We start from the raw sequence: 25,530 nt of genomic DNA, 5'->3' as shown, positions 1-25,530 counted from the left end.
CAGCATAGGAAAAGGAGCCAAACACGAGGAATGACCTCTAACAGGGGTGAGTTTCTCAGATTTTATTACCACAAATGTGACCTTTGCTTCACTGCAGCAGATACCTGCAGTCAGATCTCCAAGAACCGTTTAATTCTGGCCAGAGGAACCGGAAAAAAGGACCCTGGTAGTTGGAGTGTATAGATAGGACAGCCCAGTTCTCTTTTTAATTTTTTTTCTTTTCTTTTGTCTCCTCAGGCCTGCCCTGGGAGTTGTCCCAATAAGGAATCTGTACTGTAGTGGAGGTGAGGTGGAGGTAGAGTAATGGCACTTAAAACCTGAGAGAAAACCCCTCTCTTTAGACAAAAATATAAGAAAAAAGGAAATCCTATAGTTGAAAGACTATGAGAAATATCCACATTGTTTTTTCCTTTCTCTTTTCTCTCATCATTTTTCCTTGAGTGTGACCTGAGTTATGTGGAATCGCAAAGCAGTGTGAGCAGATACAACTATAAGAAAAACTTCAAATTTCTCTAGCCTCTGGAAACTGAAATAGTGAATGCAAAATCCCATAGAATTGAGAACTGGAGGAGACTCTTTAATTCTACACATAGAAACAAATAAAAACTTCAGCCCCAAGCTGGGTATGCACAAAACAGATCAAAAGCAGTATATCATAGCTACGAGAGTGGCATTACAACATAAGACAGATCAATCTATAAGCATCTATGTATGGGACAGGAAATGAAATTGGACTTCCGGTTCAGTGTTGAATGGAGTGGCAGAAGTGGGTATCCTAGTCTTGTTCCTGATCTTAGGACAGAAATATACAGACTTTCACCATTGAGTATAATGTTAGCTGTGAGTTTCTCATTCACGGCTTTTAGCAGTTTGAGGAAATTCCCTCCTATTTTTTGTTTGTGTTGTTAACTGTTTTTACAGTGAAAGGGTGTTGAATTTTGTCAAAAGCTTTCACATCTATTGAACTGAGCATGCTTTTCCCCTTCATTTGATTAATATAATGTATTACATTGATTAATCTCTTGCATTCTTATGATAAATCCCATGGGTCATGGTGTATAAATCTTTCAAGATGCTGTTTGATACAGTCTGATAGTATGTTGTGAGGATTTTTTGCACCAATATTTATAAACAGATTGTTTACAGTTTTGTTTTATTGGGGTCCCTTTGTCTGGTTTTGGTATCAGAGTAATGCTGGCTTCATAGAATGAGTTAAAGAGTTTTACCTCTGCTTCCATTTTTTTTTTTTAAGAGTTTAAGGATTGGTGTTAATTATTTAAATAATTGGCAAAACTGGCCATTGAAGCCATCTGGTCTTTGGGTTCTCTTTATTGGAAAGTTTATGGGTACTAATTCAATATCTATACTTTTTATATGTCTGTTCAGATTTTCTGTCCTTTCTTGAGTCAGTTTTGTAGTTTGTGTGCCTTTAGGATTTTGTCCACTTCATCTAGTTTACCAAACTTGTTGTGATAATACTGTTCATACTACTTTCAGTCCTTTTATTATTTCTGTAAAATTATTAGCAATATCCCCACTTCAACCTCTGATTTTGGTTATTTGATTCTTCTCTCTTTTCTCTTAATCTACCTAAAGGTTTGCCAATTTTATTGATCTTTCTGAAGAACCAAGTTTTGGTTTCATTGATTTTTCTCTATTGTTTCATTGATTTTTCTCTATTGTTTTTCTATTTTGTTTATCTTAACTGTCATCTTCATTATTTCCTTCCTTTTGATGGCTTTGGGTTTAGTTTGTGCTTTTGAATAAAAAAGGAAGTAGAATAATACTTCCTTAATGTAAAAAAAAAAACATGTTCTCAATTGAAGATTTTTATTTTCATTGTAGGCTTTTAAAACTATAATGTATTTTAAGCACAGTTTTGCTTTTCTGTTTTCATTTTCATTCATCTCAAAGTATTTTCTAATTTCTTTTGATGTTTCTCCTTTGATCCATTGGTTATGTTGTTTAATTTTTACATATTTGCGAATTTTCTAGTTTTCCTTTAGTTATTGATTTCTAGTTTCATTCAGTTATGGTTGACAAATATTATTTGATTTCAATCTTTTAAAATTTGTTGACTTGTTTTGTGGCCTAATGCGTAGTCTATACTGGAGTATATGAATGCTTGAGAAAGCTATTTGCACTTGAGAAATCCATGTACACTATAGGGAGTCTCTTGTAGACAACATGTAGTTGAATCGTTATTTTATTGATTCTGCCAATCTCTGTTTTTCAACTGGAGAGTTGGATTGTTAAAATGTATACTATGCTGTTTTGGAGTGGCATGTTCTATGTACTCCTATTATGTATAAGAGGAAATTAGTTGTTTTCTTACAAAATGTGAAGCAGTCTAGTATATGGGAGATAACAGAGATGAAAAACAAACAAAAACCTGCCTTCTAGTTGATGCTCATAGTTTAATCATCTGTGTGACTCTAACTTAGCCTTCTGTTTCTTAGATTCTTCATCTGTAAAAATAAAATTATTGGATTAGTTGATCAAAGACATCCTTATTAGCTCTGAATTTCCATGATGAGTGTCAGAGGGGGAGTGTAATTCATAGTTTTTAGCTGAATATGGTATACAACATATGACTTTTTAAAGTGAAGATTGGGTATTTTTACATCCATATACAACGCAGCAATCTGGAGAGAGAGGTTTCCTCAATCTGCTTCAGAAACCAGTTGAATGCTTCACATTGCCTTGAGTCCATTTGACATATTTTCTCAGAGTTAAAAATGAATATTTAATTTGAAAAATGTCAATATTAATTGAAACAGGCCAAAGTTTGCATTTCCAAGTATAAACAATATATAAATAGCAAGTTTTGAAAGATTTAAATGGGACACTGATTGTTTTTAATAAAGACAGCATTGAATCACTTGTAAAAGTAGCTTAATTAAAACACATTGATATACAATTGAAAAAACATCAAATGCCTAATGACTTCCAAAATTCTTTCTACTTAAAATTGAACATTTTATTCAGTTTCAAGAAGACCAAACTGATGCCTCTCAGACTTGTGCAGATCTGTAAAACTCCGTATGTTTTTCTTTGGTACTAATACTTTATCAAAGAAACATGTATCCATCTAGAAACAGCTCTGATTTCACCATACTCCACAAAGAAATGAGAGCTACAAGCTTGACAACAATCTGCCAAGTAATGTAGAAGTTATAGAATTTCGTGATTAAAATGTTTATTTTCAGCATAGCTTCTGAAAGTACTTGGCTCTTACATAGGTAAGTTTATATCTAAAGAGACCTTCTTAATGAAAATGAAGAATTAAGAACTTGGAGTCCACATCAATTTTTCTCACAATTGATATTAAAAATCATATAGCACTAAAATGTGTCCATCTGTTACTACTCCAATATAAAATAAAAACTTGACTAATCACTGCAAAATGTAGCCAAATGTAAGAATTTTTGAAAGCACTAAGTGGCTTATACCTTATTCAAATAATATGATTATCCGTGGAAGGTAATGATAGAGCAACCAGGGTTTTAGAATATCTACTATTGAAGGGCTTTGTAGTAAGTTCTTTGGACACTTTTAAAATCATAGCTGATAGCAATCACGCAAAGCAAGTAGTATCTTTAACATGTTACAAATGAAGAAACTAACATTTAATGAGACAGGTTACATTTTATGAGCGTTAGCATACAGTCTGATAGGAATCACAATAACAAAATGCAAGAAGAGCCAGTTTGTGATCCAGATCACACCAGGTGCTTTGCTTTTACAAAGTTACTATTGAAAAAAAAAAATTGTCTGGGCTTGGTGGCTCACGCCTGTAATCCCAGCACTTTGGGAGGTGAGGGGGGCAGATCACCTGAGGTAGGGTGTTCACAACCAACATGGAGAAACCTTGTCTCTACTAAAAATAAAAAATTGGCTGGGCACGGTGGCTCAGGCCTATAATCCCAGCACTTTCGGAGGCTGACACAGGCGGATTACCTGAGGTCAGGAGTTCAAGACTAGCCTGGACAACATTGTGAAACCCCATCTCTACTAAAAATACAAAAAATTAATCGGGCATGATGGCACATGCCTGTAATCCCAGCTACTCAGGAGGCTGAGGCAGGAGAATTGCTTGAACCTGGGAGGCGGAGGTTGCAGTGAGTCGGGATTGCGCCATTGCACTCCAGCCTGGAGGACAAGAGCAAAACTCTGTTTCAAAAAAAAAAATTAAAAAATTAGCCGGGTGCGGTGGCACATGCCTGTAATCCTAGTTACTCAGGAAGCTGAGGCAGGAGAATCCCTTGAATCCTGGAGACGGAGGTTGTGGTGAGCCGAGATCGCGCCATCGCACTCCAGCCTGGAAAACAAGAGCAAAACTCCGTCTCAAAAAAAAAAAAAAAAAAAAAAAAAAAAACTCTTGAGGATCAGTTTATTTCCCCCATCTGTAAAATGTGAGCGTCAACAGCATTTTCATTGTTGAATTGTTTCAAAAATCAGCTAAACTTTTAATGAGTTACCTCACTTGTAAGGGGTAATCAGTAGGTGATCATAATTATTACTGCAGTAGCAAAGAGATCATTTAATACCAGGTCTCGTTTCCCCAAAAGCTCTTCTCATTATACCATTTTTCTTTTTCACTTATAAACAAAACAAATAAACAGAAATTCCTGCTTTGCTGCACCATTATAAGGCGAGCCAGGTGGTAGAAAGATCACTAGATGTGTCATTGGAAGATATGTACTATTTTCTTAGCTGGGTCCTAAAGGACAAAAAAAAAATCATGTATACTTGAATAACTCATTTAAATTTTTCAAAATTCCAAACCTTACAAAATCCTGTAGATTCCAGTTCAACAGAAAAAAAAAGCCATAATACAATTTTCCTTGCCCACCTAACAGGGTTATTGTAAGTGTAAAATAAATTTCAGAAATCTTAAAGTATAAGGTATATTATAAAATTATAGTGTATAGTATATAAAATCATGATATTATAAAATTATATTAATTATATTATTATGTTTCCAATTTGTAAAAAGTTCACATTCTCACTTAAAAACTGACTGGCTTAATATTAACTAACTAAATAAGAGAACCAAAATGAAAAGTATTTATTTCACTAAAGTGACCATTTTTAAGTGTGTCAAACTAATAATAGTACCCACATTTATTGACTGCTTACTTGTGCAGGCACTGTTTCAAATGTTTTACATGTATTTGTTCATTTGATTCTATATATGCAATCCTTCTAAACATTTATGTTCAGTTTTCTCTTATAACATATTAATGAAGCTTGGTAGGAGCCGTGTATTGCAGCATGCATTGCCACGGTGAAGTTAGGTAGGCAATTCAAAGAACCAGAGTTGGGTCTGATTTACTAGCTGTATTGAGGTTACCCTACAATTTGACTTCAAAGGGGCACCCTTCTTTACATGAGCCAAGATTCTTTTCACTCTCTTTCTCATCTGTCAAGATAGATGCTTACGGGTCAACAGAGGTTTTCCAAACATGTGAACCATCCATTTGATACCTCTGCCAACATCTCCATTCTCAATTTATTTTAGTGGCAACCTTTTGGCTGAGAGACAATGAATGCCCAATCACAGCTATATTTGTCTTCAGGGTAACAACCACATGCTTACAATTTTGAGTCACTTTAGTTCCTCCAATTTGACTGAAACTTAGATTATCAGAGCTAGGGTATTAACATTGGCTATGAAATAGGATGTTTTAATGTTATAAGGCAGTTTCAGAAAATGCTGTACATTTACTTATACTGTAATAGAGGACAGACCTACTTATTCATATTTATACAGCTTATTGAGGAGCATATCAGTTATCTTGCCAATTCTTTTTTTTTTTTTTTTTTGAGATGGAGTCTTGCTCTGTTGCCCAGGCTGGAGTGCAGTGGCCAGATCTCAGCTCACTGCAAGCTCTGCCTCCCGGGTTCACGCCATTCTCCTGCCTCAGCCTCCCGAGTAGCTGGGACTACAGGCGCCCACCACCTCGCCCGGCTAGCTTTTTATATATATATTTTATTTTTAGTAGAGGCGGGGTTTCACCGTGTTAGCCAGGATGGTCTCGATCTCCTGACCTCATGATCCGCCAGTCTCGGCCTCCCAAAGTGCTGGGATTACAGGCTTGAGCCACCGCACCTGGCCCTATCTTGCCAATTCTATGAGAATAAGGCCTGTCTTTTAAAAATTGCTGCCTGGAAAATGAAAACCAGGATTTATTCTGCCATAGTCCTAGAACAGGGTATGAGTTAGTAAGTTTTTATTGGGGGGAAAACATGATGGGACATCTTTTCTAATTGTGCTGATTAAGGCTATACTGTCTTCATTTTGCCTTATTAATTTCCTCTTATTCCAATTTTTTCCGTTCACTCATTCATTGCTTCATTTATGCTTTGGATTTCTATTATGTGCAAGATACATACAAAGATCTAAATGCTGAGGGGTTTAAGCAAGGAAAAATTCAATGCCCTGCCTCTTAAAGATCTGGTGAGACATGGAAACAATCAGCTATAATATTAATGACATGATTTGTCATTTCTTCAATATAAGTTCAGTGTTCAGAATTCTAGTCTCCTAGGAAGCATGGTACATTAATATTAAATCATTTTGTCTAATTAATAAAATATATCAGTACTTCTCTTATGGCTCCTAACATTTTCTCACATCTTTAGTATTTTCTTATTTACATATATTAGTTCATGTATTAGACTGCAAGCACATGCTGATTCCTTTTTGTGTCTCCCAAAACAATTATCCACGTGTGCACTGGTGATGCTAAGAGATGATTTACTCAATGAAAGAAAGAACAAGGAAAACAACTGAATTTCAGGTTAAATTTGTTGCTAGTGCTAGAATATTTCTTATGCCTTCCATTTACTTCTTCAGAGCTCATTCATTTTTCAAAAGATACTGTTAGATCCACACCACTGTGGATGAGAGAAGGATGGGCATAGCACTTGCTGCACGTGTATGTCGATGCCCTGGCAAGTGTGGTGGGCACTAAGATGAGGTCTCATGAGGAGTGATCCCCAGGATCTTGAGTTCTCAGCTTTGTAGATTCAGGAACAAAAGAAGCCAATGATAAAGCATTCCTCTGGGTGACTGAGGAACTTATTTTATTTAATTCTTCCCAAGAAACCTGTAAAGGAGATGTTATCTCTGTTTGTACAGATTAAGAACCTGAGATTCCTGCAATGCCCAGAGCCAGCCAAGCAGTTAGGGAAGTGGAAGATTTAGGATACAAACTTGGATTTATCTGACACTAAAGCCACTGCTTTTTCAAAAAGCTGTACATATGTTATTTTTCTGGGGTTTATTGGGCTCCGGGGGACTGATGTCTTTGACCCAGCAAAAGGAAAAAAAACAAGTAAGAGAAGGCAAGCAAGCACCATTCTAGGTAACTGTGGATGCCTCCTCAATCTGAGTTCTGTATCTCATATTCACTCAGTTTATCTGTACGACACAGTTCTTCCCTGGTGCTCTTCCCTGTTTAACTAACATTGGGACTTCATATCAGGCTCCCTCCGATTCTACCAGCTATCATGAGTCTAGCGTTCCTAATTCCATGCACATGGATCAGCTATCCTTTCTGACTGGAATTTTAAAACACATACAAACAAGGTTCGCTTTTACTTATTAATTTTTAAAATCTGAGAGAGTTTAACCTTTCTCTCCACTCATATTTGGAGAACTTCACAAATGCAATCAGAGGAGCTTCCATGGATGTTCCCATGATCAAAATTACTTCTATAAAATCGGCCAAAACTTAATCTACAGCAATTTCTCAGCAATTTCAAGGAGAGTTTCCTGATTTAAATGGTAAGAATAATTGGGTTGCAGAGAATTATGGTCTACCGCATCTTGTCAATGTTTTGACAGGCATTTTTTTTTCAGCCTGTACAGAGCTTTGGCATCTAAAGAATGAAATTGAGATTTTGAAAAGCACTGTGATGCCCAACATAGATAGAACTAAAATAAAAATTAGTTGAAAGATTTTTAGCATATTATACTGCATCTCAACCCCAGAAGAAAAAAAAAGAAATATGGTCATCATAACTGCATATATGGGTGCACACTAAATCCACCAATAGGGACAGAAAGGGAGAGTAATGATTGAAGTGGACTGAAGAAATACAAAGATGCATTATGAAATTAACACTCACCTACTATGTTTTGCCTTATTCTACTAAGTCTAATCTCTGCCGCCTAAAGCAATGTGTATTGCTGGCTTCCCACTTCTTTAAATAGCACTTGCAGTGAGTGATAATATAACAACACAGGGCACAGTGTGAACAGCCAAAAAGAGAATCATTTAAACAAATGGATTTGTAAAACATGATTGTTTTAAGCCTGTCCATGTCAGGACTGCAATTTGAATTAAACATAAGGTGACTTCTTTCACTGAATCAATAAGTGCAAATAACATCGCTCGCAACCATGTTTTATTTCACAGACAAAAATGGTTCTTAACAGTTTTCTGAAGGCTATGCTTCAGCCACCTGCTGTTAAAGTTGTTTGCTTTTTCTTACAAAAATTGTTCTTTTGCAACATTAAAACAGACAAGCTTGCAGTCAGTTCACTGGAGGCTAGAGTCTAGAGAGATTTGAAAGGCACTTTTCTTAATGAATACCATAACTTCCTGCACCCTTCCTACTGGCAAGTCAGGACAATAGAAACATCAGAGGGCTTTGCCTGAAGCCAGTTACTTCTAGAAGTCTTACTATCATTAGCTGACTTGAATCAGGGGCAATTTCTACCACTTTGGCAAAGGGAGACTTCTAGCGGTCCACCTGAGTTTTTGACTTCCAAAGACATTGGTTTTACTGGCAAATATTAGATTCTATTGCAATTCTAGCTGGTGATAAATTAAGAACCTGGATAGCATATATTCTGTTCTTGTCTCTCGCTTCCATTCTTAAAATATGATAAAGAACATTATAAAAGTTTTTATTCATGCATTTATTAGGTGTCTAAAAAGACAAGTAGTAATTCAGCTTATAATGTTGAATGATTCTTGAAGCACAATATGGGAAAGGGAAGGCAAACTTATAAAAAAAGTAGTTTATCATCTTTCCTCTGCTTGTCAAAGTTCATACAAATATTTCTGATTTTCATATCTTATCCTAATTGTCTATTCTCATTTCTCAAAATTTCAAAATAAGTATATAAAAGAATAGTCAATGACCCAGTAGAGTCACAGGTAAAAACAAATAAACCAAAATCAAACAACAGAAAAACCCAACATACTTAGATAAACTATGTTTTAGAAATTAATGCATAGACCAGGTGTGGTGGCTCATGCCTGTAATCCCAACACTTTGCAAGGCCAAGGTGGTAGGATCGCTTGGGCCCAGGAGTTCAAGACCAGCCTGGGCAACATAGGGAGACCTCATCTTGACAACAACCAAGAAAATCTAGCTGGGTATGGTGGTATGCACATGTGGTTCCAGCTACTTAAAAGGTTGAGGTAAGATAGCTGTTTGAGACTGGGAGGTTGAGGCTGCAGTGAGTTGTGATCATACCACTGCACTCCAGCCTGGTGACAGAGTGAGATACGGAAAGAAAGAAAGGAAAAGAAAGAAAGAGGAAAAAAGGAGAAAGGAAGGAAGGAAGGAAGGAAGGAAGGAAGGAAGGAAGGAAGGAAGAAGGAAGGAAGGAGGGAGGGAGGCAGGCAGGCAAATCTGCAATGGATCATTTTTTTAGCACTGTGTTTTTACGCTCTGGAAAATAATGTGTGTTTTGAGGAGCATGGAGACAGTGTACTTGGAATTTAGCCTGAAAAAATAAGTTAGATGATGAAACTGTCAGAGTACTAAAGAAATAAAACTAGAATAGTTCATAACTATTTCATGGAAGTTGATGAGTATATTTTCAATAAAATGTTTTATTTTAGAAAGCTGAGTGAAGTTTTGAAAAGTATACATAATTATTAACTTTTGCTATGAAAAATAAGCTGATCTCCTCTTAAAATATTTTCCACTATTTAACTTAAAATTAAATTTTAATTTTAGATATATGAAATAATACATATATTTTAAGATATATCTGGGGACAATTGTGGGTTGATGTGGTAGGATGAATTCTAAGTCCCCTACTATTTCTTTCTCTGGTATTTATGTCTTAAAAAATGCCCTCCTTTAAGTGGAGATGGGAACTGTGAATTCCTTCTGGCCAATAGAAGATGGCAAAGATAAAGAGATTTTAAAGACAGATGAAGTCTACAAATCAGTTTATTTGCAATTAATCAAAAGGGACATTTTTTCTGGATAAGCCTTATTAGATGAAGGTCCTTGAGAAAAGATTTGGCCTCCCTCGAGAGCAGAGATTCATCTTGTAGCCTTAATGAAGTAGGCAGCCACACTTCCCATATCAAGAAACTATGGGAAGCCTCTAGGACCTGACTTTGGCATAAAGATAACAACCACTAAAGAGCTGGTGCCCTCTCACAGTCACAAGACAATGAATTCTTCCAACAATTTGAATAAGCTTAGAAGCAACTCTTCCCCAATCAAGCTACTAGATGAGAATGCAGCCTAATAAAAATCTTGATTACAGCTTTACAGGACACAAAGCAGCTAAGAGGACCCAGCCAAGCTGTGCCCAGATTTGCAACTTATGGAAACTCTAAAATAATAAATGTGTTGCTCTAAGCCGCTAAAATAATGTTGATATGTTATGCTGCAATAGAAAACTAATACAAACTTTTATATGAATGCCTAACTATCCTTATATTGCTTTATCTACCACCCTCCATCCCTCTACACATACACACATTCATACAACAGAATTCAACTTAAGCATCTAAATGATATTGCTGTGAACTTTGGAAGATACCATCCAGAAAACATAAAATTCAAGAATAAACATTACACAAGCTTTAAGAGTTCTTCCCACAATTATAGAAAACACTAAAAGCCATTTTTTTGCTCTTCCTCCTTTGAAGGAAGTACAATGACATTGGAAATGAAGAAAGTAAATTTAAACACAGCTCTTAATTTGAATGACCAAGTGAAGAAAGAATATGGGGTGAGGGTTGAGGAGATTGCTTTGTCGCAACAGCAGTTAGTGGCCACACCAAACCTGGGAATAATAGGGTTGTCCTCAGACACAGCTTATCCCTCATGCTACTGAAGGTATTTCCTAAGGCAGACAACAAGACCTGGAAAGAGAAACATCTCACCATGCAACATAATTCCAGGCTGGACCCAAATGGAAAGTTGGTCCTTGGTACAGTGCGTCCATAAAAACAGTGAAGAAACTGCCATGTAGAGGTAAACACTTGGGTTGATTCATGGTTCTAGCTCCTATCACATTCCTTTTAGTCTGATGATTTATCAGTGCTCCAGCTTAAGATTTAAGAGAGAATTCCAGTAGCATTTTGAAAATTTTTGAGGGAAAACAAGGAGAATTCACATGCACTATTTTAGAATGAGTATCACATCTAATTTACCTTTCAAGAGTGAGTGACAGGTAGGGACAGAGAGAGATAGCTAGATGGCTAGATAGCTGCATTCTTACTGTGCTTTAGAAAGCCCTACACAGTTGCATCTCTGTTACTCTTTGTTCTCATATTACTCTTACCTTTGGTCTTTCTGCTCCAGAATCCCTGGCCTCCCTGCTATCACTGGAACAAGTTAGACACCATCCCATCTTCAAACATTTTTCCTTGTTCCTCTATCTGCAATGCTCTTTATTTAGATATTGTTATCACACTGTTTGCTCAACTCCTTCAAGTTTTTGCTCAAAATTTACCTTTGGGATGAAGCTAATCTCCAGTTATAACACTCCCCAGCTTTCTTACCTACTTTTTTCTCTCCTAAATACTACCGTCTGATATATTACACATTTATGTTTTTTAAAATCTCTCTCTAGCCACAGAATATAAGTTCCCTCAGTGCAAGGATGTTTGACCATTTTGTTAACTGGTGTTCCTAGGGCAATAGAATGCACTCAAACATTTGTTGAAGAAAAAAAAATAGTTTGAGATTAAAAAGAAAAACAACTAGACAATACTAGTCCTTAACAAGAAATAGCAGAAAAAATAAAACCATGTTATGGATGAAATGCTTGAAAAAAATCCTGCAGAATATAGATTATGAAGAACAAATCACACAAATAATAAAGGCTATAATAGATAAGGTGGATAGCCCAACCAAAAACATACAGATGGATCCTTGGTGTTCCTCGGGCAAAACCATTTTTTTAAAAAAAGATAATAATAAAATATAATAGAAGAAAATATTCCTATGTGGGGGCCTAAATTAATACAAGCTAAGAGGGTTTACTATGCTCTAGAGACTTTCACTGGTACATACACCAAGTGTTAAAATCAGTTTATTCACAAAAGAAGACACTTTGACCTCTTATCAGACTTTTTCCCATAATGTAAGATCCCAGTAATGGTTCAAAGTCTATAGAACTTCAATGAGAAAAAGTTATTGCCAGAAATTATATGTTGAGCTAATTTGTGGTTCATGCAACTTGGCACCTGAAGAAAAAATTATCACATAAGAAAGTCTTCATTACTATTTACCAACTATGTATTAGTAAAGTACTCAAAATATATTACAGAAATGAGATTTATTAGATAAAAATAAAATGTAATTGGTTACTGCAACATAAAGCAACTGAAAGAAAGCATTAAAACCATTGAAATATAGATTTAATCATCAGGAAATATAGTTAATGTGGGCCAGGTGTGGTGGCTCATGCCTGTAATCCCAGCACTTTGGGAGGCCTAGGTGGGCAGATCATTTGAGATGAGGCGTTTGAGACCAGCCTGGCCAACATGATGAAACCCTGTCTCTACTAAAATTCAAAATTAGCCCGGTGTGGTGTCGCATGTTTGTAATCTCAGCTACTCAGGAGGCTTGAGGCAGGAGAATGGCTTGAACCCTTGATCAAATGGCTTGATCAAAAGGTTGTAGTGAGCCAAGATCCACCACTGCACTCCAGCCTGGGCAACAGGGCAAGACTCCATCTCAAGAAAAAATCCAAGTGTTGTATTTCTTTAAAGAAATAAGACAGAAAGTATAATTTAACAATAATTACACAAAAAATTAAAATTATATCATAAAACAAGAAGGCAATAAGCAGTTAAACTATGCTACTGTTATGACTCTGAGAATTAAATATTACACCTAATTAGTTGTAGCAATATTTAATGAACAAAGATAGTGAGATAATTAAAAATGTGATGAAAATTCCAAATAATTAAATACAACCAAGGGAAAGAAAACAGTTTACATAGCATAACACACAAATCTAAGGAATCAATTGCAGATACATATTAAAGTTTAAAAAGTGACAAAATAAGACTATATAATTAGTTATGACAGCAAATTTGAATAGCTAAACAATTTAGCTTATTCAGTAAAATAGGAAAATAATGAGATTAAGATAGAAACCAATCAGTCAAAACCAATTGCATAGGATCTACAAAGGAATAAGTGAAAGAAGAAATGATCCAGAAAGTTTGAAAATAAAAAAGCAAGCTTAGATATTAGAGAATAATCAAATAATAGCAAAGTAGAAGTTGCTACGTTACTTCCAACAAAGAAAAATTCAAACCTAGATTGTGTCACTAGTGTATACTGCCAAACGTTTAAGGAACAAATAATCCAATTCTACACAAACCCTTCCAGAAAGTGTGAGAAGGGGGAATGCTTACCAACTCTTGTTATGAGACCAAAATTGCCCAGAAAGCAAAAGAGCCATTGAAAACAATAAAACTGTAGATGAATATCCCTCAGGAACGTCAACATAAAATTCCCACAAAATATCAGCAAATTAAATCCAGCGATATAAAATCTTGGGATGAAGACAGAAAAACTTAAAAACTGCAAAAAACAAAACAAAACAAAAAACAAGAAAATATAAATTCAGAAAAGTAAAATTAAAATATTGTGAATATAACCAAAAGGTTATTATTTGAGGGACAAACAAGAAAAGAGAACAAATCAGGCAAAAATAGAAAAATCTTAATTTAAAAATTAATGTTAATGGGGGAAATATACATTTGTAGAAGTAACTTATGACTTCATACTATATATGTGACTATATCGATGAAATTCATAATATACAACTAAAATTAAATTAAGAGTAATTAGAAACATGAATAGGAAAATAAATGTTAGATATTGAAAAAATTAGTTGTCAAAGAATATATCTAACATAAATGTCAACATCAATTTTAAAATAAATTCTTGCATTACTCATGTCCATTTATAATACCCATGCTGTATAATGATTCATAAGGCGTAAATATTGGGAGTTTCAAATCATATTTATAATCGATTGCAACCAGTATATTAGAAATTTATAGCACCAAAACATAGAAAACTGTGAACAATCTAATGTGAATAAATGTAAAATACTATTAGAGTTTACCAACAATATTACTACCTGGACCCATGATCAAAAAAGCATATTTAGAGTAATGCAAAGATAATTTATTACAATAAATCCAAAACTATAATTTATTACACCATTAGGTAAAGAATAAATTATTTTTTAGAATATACACATAATTCTTGAATAACTAGAGAAAAAAATTACTATGAGTTGCAGGAAATTTTCCAACATAATCTGAGTTTATTTTAAAAAATAAATGTACAAGTTTAGCTAAAAAAAAAAAAAAATGTACTGGGAGGACGAGGCCAGCAGATCAGGAGGTCAAGAGATGAAGACCATCCTGGCTGACATGGTGAAACCCCGTCTCTACGGAAAATACAAAAATTAGCCAGGTGTGGTGGTGCGTGCCTGTAGTCCCAGCTACTTGGGAGGCTGATGCAGGAGACTTGTTTAAACCCGGGAGGTGGAGGTTGCAGTGAGCTGATATTGCACCACTGCATTCCAGCCTGGGTGACAGAGCAAGACTCTGTCTCAAAAAAAAAGAGTGGGGATTATTTTACATAAAATATATATGCACAATATATATATAATATATATAGCAGGACTATTTACTATTCAATAAATCAATAAATGTACAAATAGAATAATAAGGTTATGTCTCCTGGTGAACAATTGGGAAAAAAGATAAAATGATTTCTGCATAGTAAATGTTAAATGTAAAATACGAAACCCTAAAAGAAATACAAGAACACATAGATGACTCTTTAACAAATTTAAAGCCAGAAATCATAATTAGTAACATAAAATAACCTTACATTTTAGAGCTTCCTTACTTTTATTTACTCAAGTGGGTTAAATATGTAAAGAAACCAAAAAGCAAATTATAATTTGATATAAATATTTACAACCTGTGACACAAATGGCAAAGTAGAGCTTTGTCAAATGAAAAGAAACAGGACATGAATCCCAATAGTGGGAAAACATTTGACAAAATGAATTGACAGAAAATACACAAAAGAAGAAATACAAATTATAAATTACTATTTGAAGAACATTTTTACTCATTAAGAGCAAAATGAGCATTTAAAGTGACTCAAGATCAGACAGCTTCTTGTATATTTGTAAAAATAATAACTCTCCATATTTCCTCCATCCTATAAAATATTATTATTTGCCTGGGGCCAAATGTTTAATATATTTAGAAACAATATTTGCACATGGCTTTTTGCAAATCAAAACCTTACATACACTGTGCCTTCCTTTATAAATGCATTTTCCTCTCAAAAACAATAGTGCCAATAACAATTACTTGTTGTGGGGATTATTTTACATGAAATATATATGCATAATACATATATAATATGTATAGCAGGACTATTTACTATTCAATACATCAATAAATACACAAATATACAAATAGAATAATAAGCTTATGTTTAAAAGAGAGAACAATGTGACATAGAATTTTACACTGGAATGCAATTTTGTGTACTTTTTTATGACAATTGTGTGAGATCTAGTATATAGATAGATAGACAGGTAGATCTTGAAATGTGCTTTAATCTATGTTCTTTTACCCTTTTTAAAAAATGTATACTAAAGTATGATTTCAACTTAATCAGGGCCACATGATGAATGATAAATGACATGAGCACACAGGGCAAACAGAAATATTTTTGCTATGACCAATCATTTAAAAAGCTCAATTAGCAGGGCATGGTGGCAGGCGCCTGTAATCCTAGCTGCGTGGGAGGGTCAGATGGGAGGATCACTTGAGCCTGTTAATTCAGCTCTAGCCTGGGCAACATAGTGAAACCCCAACTCTTATTTTTTTTTTTCTTAAAGGCTCTGTTAGGTACCCGTTCAAATGATTAATTTTCTCTGCGATAAACATATGTTTCCATGTAAATTTAATTTCACATGTCAATTTAAAAATTAAGGCAGCATTTGTCCCCATTGAATAAGGCAGAATAAAAAATATTCCCTAAATAGAACTATTACTTCTCATCTTCAGGTGAAGCAGACACTGCATCTACTTAGTACACATTTGTGTCAAACAATTTTCTGAACCTCCTCATGCTCTTACGCTTGATCTGAGGCCATCAGCCAGCATGGTGAGGTTTTCTGTACCCAGTCATTAGGAAACAGCTGCTTGAGTATCAGCATCAGGAAGAAGTGGACTAATTCAAGAGCAAAATTAAAACATCGTTTTCAAAGAACATTCCTGAATCTGGAGATATTTTCCATGTCCACCAGTCTGAAGTAACCCACCAGAAACATAATTTGTATTCATAACTTTTTTTTTTTTTGAAGGAAAAGTGCAGGAAGTCGGGAGGGCACAGGCTAAGGGGACTTCACCCAGAATTAGAAAATCCACAAAAGAAAATTCATCATGTAAAGACATGGGGCACTGCAAGTACCCTGCTGTGAGTGGTTCTTGCCCAAAAATCAGTAGTGGAAAGGCAAAATGAACCCAGTCACTGCTAATGCCCTAAGATGTGGATTTTAAAGCTCCTCCGGCTCACTGAAGCCCTGTCAGATAGGAGCAGGGAAATTTTCTCACTGCTAAGATCAGGCAGCCTTGATTTAGGCAAGTGACTCTCTAAGGGTCATAATGGCTCATCAGCTGAAAATCTTTCTTAGCAAACTATTACTTTTTAAAATTTTTATATTTTCCTATTTATTGTCTATTTATTGGAGCATATGAGCTCCAAGAAGGGAGCATAAACTGTCCTGTTTATTACTAACAGTGCTTAAGACGTCACAGGAGCTCAATTAATATTTAACTGAATAAATGAATTTTCAGTTATAGTGTGGAATGAAAATTCACTTGTGGATGATGTCCCACAGTCGGTCAGAAGCATTTGAAAAAATTGAGCCACCATGATACAGGCTATCAATTGGAATTTAATAGATTGCTAGACTAGATCCAGTTCAGATTGCTGACTAAGTTGTTTCACTCTCTTTCCATGTAATTTGATGGGCAATATTTAGGCAACTATTGATACACTTGATACGGAAATACTGGCACTGCCAGAACATTAGATCCAAAGTTTGTCAATTAAGTTCACAGCTTTGAAAAGGTCTCTTCGCTTCCTAGTTTCTATTGCCTCATTAAAAACTTCCAATGAAATCCAGTCACTTCACTTGAGATGTCCCACAAAACAACTTTTCATGACAAAATTAGTTTGGGAAACTTATATTAAAAAGCTACATCTTAAAGATACTCAATTCATGCTAACATATTAAAGACCTTTAGAAACTCAGAAAAAAATGATTTTTAATTTTTGTTAACCTCAAATCATTAAAAAATTATTTGGACACCAATCCTTTTTCTTTCAAAACCTCTTAAAATCTTTAGAGTGCTGACAAGTATTCTTCAGTGGTCCTGGACTGTGTAGTCTTTTGATTCTTCCAAAGAGTTTCCATATACCTTGAGCTTATACCACAGGCAGGTCAAAAGTACTTGAAAATTTTGACAAAATGAGGTAGTTTTATTTATACTACTAAATAGTAAGTAGAACAAAATAGCACATTTAATAAAGAAGATATTTGCCTTTTATGAATGTCATTAAAACATTTTCTAAATTAGGCAATATAACAAACCTTGCAATAAATTCAAATAAGTCATAGTGAAACAGTCCGTAGTTTATAATAATATGAAACAACACTACAAATTCGTGACAGAAATTGAGACGAAAACACTTTAACCTGAAACTTGGAAATATACGTGGAGAATCATCGACAGATGGGGAAAAATAAAAGACTGTGAGGCGGTTTCTCCCAACTCTGCTTCCCTGGTGGCCCCACCCACCCATGCCTCTTTCACACGGGACAGACTGCCTGCCTGAAGAGTCATCGTCCCCACCCTGGGCTCAGCTAGGACCCCTCCCTTTACCCCCAGTGAGCCAGTGAGGCTGCAGATTACCTACTGTAAGGAGAGGGCCATGCTGGCCAGTTTGAACCATCAGAATATCAGCAATATTGATGAGAATGAACCAATGCTTTTATAACAGCAAAAAATAAATATAAATAAAAAATTTTGAATAAAAGTATAAAAATTACACAATATGGAAAATGGCTACAACTATGCTCACAAAAGAATCTGGAGGCTTAAAAAGAATTTTTTTCTTTTTTAAAAAAAGGAAATAAGTACTCCACATAAGAAGTTTGAAAACACATAAGCAAAATCAACCAAAATATACTGGCAGGAGAGAAATAACAAATATACAAGCAGAAATTAATAAAACAAAACAATAACTTTTATAAATATATGCAGAATTTTGTTATTTGAAAAAATAAACATATGAACTTAAAAATACAGGGAAAAGCACAAAATCACAAAATTATAATTGGTAATGAGAATGAATCATAGCAAGGAAATCAAAATAATCTGTCTCAACTCTATGGAAATGTATTTTAAAACCTGAAGTGCATGATGGTTCAGGAAAATAGAAGCTACCAGAAAAGGGAAAGGATGATTATATTAAAACAATTGATGTCTTTTGTTAGATATTCTAAGTTTATAGGCATACTATAGATTTCCTGATATAGTTTGGGTGATTTTCAAAGTTTAAAAAATTTGGAAAGTCACAGAAAATAAACTATGGTATCAACAATGTTTCTTCAACTGGTAAACGAATACAATCACATCAGAATGCATTTTAACGCCATGGCTTAACTCCTAGCCAATATGTTAGCCTACAAAAGCAACTGACAGACATAACATAGAAATATTTGAAAGTAATGATATGGTGAAATTAGTGTTGCCTTAATTAAAAGACCAAATGCCAGCTCAAAGTTTCCTTCCTGATTCATTATTTCCTGATTCACTGGGCTATTACTTTTACTCTTCAGTGCTCTACAGTCAGCTTCTATTTTAACACCGATCACTCTGTACTGCAATTATGCATTTTTATGTGTGTCTCAATCACTTTCCCTTGATGTTGGTGACTGTCTTCTTTAATTCTATATTCCAGGGACCTGCCACAAAATCTGACTCATTATAATCAATGGCTATCGAATTCATTAATTCATTTATTCATTTAACCAATATCCTTTAAAAAATATTTAACAGCTTATTGGGGTATAAATAATGCACAAAGAACTTGATGTATTTAATGTGTATAATTTGATGAGTTTGGACTTATGGCAATTCCTATGATGTCATCACTGCAATCAAGGTAATAGACGTATCTGACACCTCCAAAAGTTTCTGTTCATTTGTATTTGTTTTTCTTTTACTTTGTGGTAAGAACACTTAACATGAGATCTACCCTCTTAACACACTCTTTGAAGTACACAATACCATGATGTTAACTATAGGCACTATTTTGCACAGCAGATACTTTGAACGTATTCATCTAGAACAACTGAAACTTTATACCTATTGACCAACTCCCTATTTTCCCCACCCCCAATCCCTGGCAACTTCAATGTGTGTGACTATTTTAGATACCTCATGTAAGTGGAATCACATAGTATTTGTCCTTCTGTGACTGGGTTTTATTTCACTTGACATAACGTGCTCCAGGTTTCCCCATGCCATCTGTGACAACAAACCCCTTTTGAATTTCAACTTTGGCTAATGAAAAAACCACTAGCCAAAGCTTCATTTCCAGTTAACACATGTCTGGGCAGTTCTCCTGGTCACCAGACAAATGGAGCTCAGACTTATTTGGGGAAAGGCGTTCATCAGAACTCCAAAAAGATTAGAAGATTATCACATCTATCATGATGTTTTGGTTAACATACAAGGGAAAGGAACTTGGTCTAGTCTCTTGTCAAGACCACCTCCAAGGAACGGCCAACATCTGAAGGTGATAGAACGGCCTCAGAAGAAATCTCCTCAAGATCATCAATGCTTATTTTTCCACCAGGAGTTTTGCCCTTTTGCATAATAACTAATATCTTTTTTAAAAACAAAATGCCATTTTCAATATGGCTCACTTAGTCTGTCAAGAAGCGGGATGAACCCAAAAGTCCAATTTGCTTTTTCAGGGGAGGATTTTACAGGGAGATGAGCAGTGCAATGCCAATGTAACTCCCTTAGCCCTCCAGTTACTATTTCCTACAGCCCCAGGATTAGAAATAATTTTTAAAAATGTATCACCTAGATTGTGCACAGATTGAATACGTTTCTACAAGTCTATAGCCTCACTTATGAGGAATGTCTCTGATTCCTCAAACTCCTTTATCCAACTGGTCCAATATCCTTCCTAATTGGGGGCCCTCTAACCATAAGAGAGTTCCATGTGATTCATTGGCAAAACGACTAAACCCTGCAAGAAATGTTCTTTCCAAAGTTCTGCTTAAAGCTGGAGCTGAGCCCAATGACTCACTGTTATTCTAAGTGAAAGGAACACAAGGAAGCCATCAATCTTGAGACTGCAGAGCTATTTGAGCTACCCAGGAAGCTGATGCCAGCTGAACAACATGGCATTTCCACAAAGATCTAGTCAATGCCCCCTTACCATTGCTTTCATCCTTCCTTTTATTCTTCAATTCCTGCCATCTCCTGGGTTTATCAGAAAGTTCCTCATGCAAAAAAAAAAAAAAAAATTAAATGTATAATACTTTTCTTATTTTATCCATTTCATCCCAAAATACTTCCTGAGATATAAGTTTAATTTTAGAAAAGGAAAAGTAACCCTAATATAGAAATATATTATATCTTGAACAATCACAGTTCTGGAAAAAAAAGTACTCACTAAATATTAATGTATATTAATTTTTTTTGGAATTCATCTGAGCCCTTTCTTCAGCCTTAAATAAGTAAACAAAAACAAATTTCTCTAAACTTGCCTGATATTTAAATGCTATATTTATTTGTTTGAATGAAAAAAAGAAGATAATGAGTATGACACTTGTAATCACCAACTAAGCTAGATTTGTAGGGCATATTGCCCAGAGACTACTTTATTTCACTTTGGGAATTAACCCCAGGTCAGCTGCTACCAGGAGGCATCATTGAGGGTAGCATAAAACTCTAACAGAACCTTTCTCTACGAAGATTAACTGAGAAAACTATGAAAATATACTATCCAGCTGTGGGGCTTGATTTTTTTCAGAAAAATAAACTCTCTAATTACTAAATTATGTAATATATATAAAAATTCAGTATATACATTTACACCTATTATTTTAAAAATGTCATTTGAAGCAAAATAATAAGAAAAGCTAATATCAAAGTTGAAAACTGTCATTTTGAAACTTGTACTATGGGTAAAACTATCTAGAGTATGTTATAAAGAGATCGCTGTGGGCTCCTGGGAACTCCAGGATTGTTCCTTTTGTCAAATTTTTTCTTTCCACCCATTGGAGAAAACTCCTGTCTCTGCCCAGACCCACACTGCATACTGGTTTCTGGCTCTCTTCTCAGAACTTGTCCCAGGGTATATGAGGTGTGTGGAGGTTTATTGGTTCAGCCCACTCCAAATTTCTACAAATCCAGGATTCTGTTCACCAATCAGACACCACTGAGGACTTTGCTTGGCAGCTCATCTAATTACAATGCAGGCTTTATCTATTGCAGAACTCTACATTTGATTCTGAGCTGATAAAGACGCCTGGATACATTGAGAATAAAATATCCTAAGTTGAGTTTTACCTCACAAAAACTAGGTAAAGGATCTATAAAGACCATAACACTAAATGCCATTTATTTTTCTGGGACTTCCTTTTTCTTAATAAGGGCTTCATAGACTGGATACAGCCAGCCCTCCTGTCATTTGTAAGCAACCCTGAACCCCTATACTCTTTATTAACCTCTCCAGCCTGATCAGGCAATAACTTCATTATCTGACAAGCATTCAGAAAACATCAAAGGGCCATTGCTTTTTAACACTAGAACTTTTAAGTGTTTGACCATTTGTACATTTTTAACACAAAAACAGTTTTATGCAAATGGTTTTCTTACCGTGTGAGGGAGCTTATCTGATAGACAAGGGAAAAAGCTCATCCCCAAAGAAAGTCCTTGTGTTCTGTTTTAGTACGTTTTTTGTTCTTATAACAGAATGGCTGAGGTTGAGCAATTTATTAAAAAGGGCAATTTATTTATCACGGTTTTGGAGGCTGAGAAGTCCAAAACCAAGTGGCCAGCCTTGGGTGAGGGCCTTCTTTTTATGTCATCCCATAATGGAAATTGAGTGTGTGTGTGTGTGTGTGTGTGTGTGTGTGTGTGAGACAGAGATAGAGAGAAGGGGGCTGAAGTCCACTTTTACAAGGAAGCCCCTCTCACAAAAACAGCATTAATCAACTCAATAGGGGATCACCTCTATGATCCAAACACCTGCCATTCGTCTCCATCACCTGAACATTTCCACACTGCGGATCAAGTTTCTAACACATGAACTTTAGGAGACACATTTAAGCCCTAGTATGCTCCATAATAGTGAGCAACTGTAGCTTAGAGAGACTCACTTTGCAGTTCAAAACCTTTTCAAATTTCAGTGTTTTGTCTCAAATCATGTATTGTTTGCTCCCTTTGTAGTTTTGTGACTTTTTCCATTACACAAGGCTTAAGGGGTTAACATCTCCATAATTTGTTTCTTGATAGAGTCTCACTTCATCACCCAGGGTGGGGTACAGTAATGCGAACACGGCTCATCACAGCCTCAACCTCCCTCACTCAAGCGATCCTCCTGCCTCGGCCCTTAAGTAGCTAGCATAATAGACGCATGCCACCACATCTGGCTAATTTTTGTATTTTTTGTAGAGATGGGGTTTCAGCATGTTGCCTAGGTTGGTCTCAAACTCCTGAGCTCAAGCAATCCACTTGCCTCAGCCTCCCAAAGTGTTGAGATTACAGGCATCAGCCACTGCATTCTGCCTTCATAGTTTCTCTATTAGTGTATTTTGCTTAAAGAAAAATAAGTGCTTAAACTATATGGTATAAAATTTGTCTGTCTTGCAATTGCAATTGTCTTTTTAGGATAGCAAATTATAAAAGCATGTGTAAGAGGCAAAACATTTGCTAGCCAAGTTCTAAGAGATGGGGCTCAAGTCCTGATTTTCTAGTGCCTTAACTTTTGGTATTACTCCAACCATTTACTTGCTAATTTTTGTCCCATTTTTCTTCTGTAATGTTAGACTAGGTTATCACTAAAAAAATCCTTAATCATAATAGTCTATGAAACTCTAATATTTAGCAAGTACCTTTATAGTAAAAGAAAATTATTTGTTAAGTTGTATTAACTTTTTCACACTACTATTTAATCTAGTGGTGTTGAGAGGTGAAGCCAGCTGGGCTTCTGGGTCGGGTGGGGACTTGGAGAACTTTTCTGTCTAGCTAAAGGATTGTAAACACACCAATCAGCACTCTGTGTCTAGCTAAGAGTTTGTAAATGCACCAATCAGCACTCTGTAAAAATGCACCAATCAGCACTCTGTGTCTAGCTAAAGGTTTGTAAACGCACCAGTCAGCACTCTGTAAAAACACACCAATCAGCGCTCTGTGTCTAGCTAAAGGTTTGTAAATGCACCAAGCAGCACTCTGTTAAAATGGACCAATCAGCACTCTGTAAAAACGGACCAATCAGCACTCTGTAAAATGGACCAATCAGTGCTCTGTAAAATGGACCAATCAGCAGGACATGGGCAGGGCCAAATAAGGGAATAAAAGCTGGCCACCTAAGCCAGCAGTGGCAACCCACTCCCAGTGTTCCACTCTGTGGAAGCTTTGTTCTTTCGCTCTTGGTAATAAATTTTGCTGCTTACTCTTTAGGTCTGCACTACCTTTATGAGCTGTAATACTCACCGGGAAGGTCTGCAGCTTCACTCCTGAAGCCAACAAGACCACCAGCCCACTGGGAGGAACGAACAACTCCAGACCCGCCACCTTTAAGAGCTGTAACACTCCCTGTGAAGGTCTACAGCTTCACTCCTGAAGTCAGCAAGACCACGAACCCACCAGAGGTAAGAAACTCAGGGCACATCTGAACATTGGAAGGAACAAACTCTGGACACACCATCTTTAAGAACTGTAACAGCCACCACAAAGGTCCGCAGCTTCATTCTTAAAGTCAGCCAGACCAAGAACCCAGCGGAAGCAACCACAGTGTGATGGGCTTATTCTTTGCTGTTACACTGAAAACTTTGGCCTCTCCTTGGTCCACTACGGAATGCATGTATTAGACATTCAGTAACTAAGTTGATGAAAGAGAAGAAGAGAGAGAAAGAGAAGAATGCAAGAAAGTATGTAAACCAGCAGGCTTTCTCTCCAAAGTTGCCGGGATCTCCTAACTCATTAAACTGCAAGGCACAGACTAAATTATGTTCTGCCCCAGGAAACTCATAACTTTACAACTTGTTTTCATTGGCGCAGAATAGTCCCCACACTCTTCATCTTAGTATTTCTTTTCTCTCTCAAAATTATGGGAGTAATGTTTTCCTTCCAATACGGGTTCTCCTCTGTGCTCTTAAGCCCTGCAGTTATTCGGTATAATTGACTGCATGACAACTTGAGATACAAGTAATGTGAGGTCAGCAATCTTGAGTCACATATCAAACTAAGAAGGTATTATGGGACAAATCACATTTTAATCAGTTGGAGCTTAGATAAATGCAGAAATATTGATAGCATTTATGGTCGGTATAACAGCCTGTGGTGTGACAGAGCAATAGCAGTTTGAAATATAGGCAGTGGATGTTAATTAATGGTAGATCATAATGGAACTCCTGTGGTATTACATGATGTCCATGTGAAATCTCTAATAATTTATAATGCTTGATGTGATCCCACAGCATGTGACAAGAAGTGTGATTATTTGTAGCTCTGCTTGATCTGCAGCATAAAATTGACTTTAGAAGCAATGGACAATGTTGCTAATACACACCCCTTCTTGCTAATACAGGCGTGTTCCTTCAAAGATGCATTTCACCTCTTCCAGAATCAAGATATGGCTTCAAGTGCTTAAATGAAACATAATTCTACAGTGAATAAATGCTATCTCACAGGAAATACATACTTTTTTTCCAGGAAACAGTAAGTTTCTTAATTACTAGTTCATAGCTGTGTGGTCTCAGATGCTATGATTTTGAGTCCCTAATGTGCTAATTTTAGACTAATTGCATCCTTGACATCTAATTGTTCTGTTCCAAACCTGACAACCATACTGTTCTTTCAGATGCTTCCTGGGGAAGTATGAGAAGAAAGACATAAAAAGAGACTTTTACTAGCAAACTAAACAATTTAAGGATAC

At 35.8% G+C, this 25,530-nt stretch overlaps 1 long non-coding RNA gene across 1 annotated transcript in view; it reads left to right on the top strand.

Annotated features, from left to right (window-relative positions):
* LOC105477030 (uncharacterized) overlaps positions 1-24,128 on the top strand; it is a 93,442-nt gene extending 69,314 nt beyond the window's left edge. Inside the window, exon 4 of the long non-coding RNA XR_011616853.1 lies at positions 24,054-24,128. This is a non-coding gene — a long non-coding RNA (uncharacterized lncRNA). The remainder of the gene's footprint in view (positions 1-24,053) is intronic.
* The last annotated feature ends 1,402 nt before the right edge of the window (positions 24,129-25,530 follow it).

This window comes from Macaca nemestrina, chromosome 19 (assembly GCF_043159975.1).
Source record: "Macaca nemestrina isolate mMacNem1 chromosome 19, mMacNem.hap1, whole genome shotgun sequence".
Taxonomy (NCBI): domain Eukaryota; kingdom Metazoa; phylum Chordata; class Mammalia; order Primates; family Cercopithecidae; genus Macaca; species Macaca nemestrina.
This window is presented reverse-complemented; position numbering and strand designations above follow the sequence as displayed.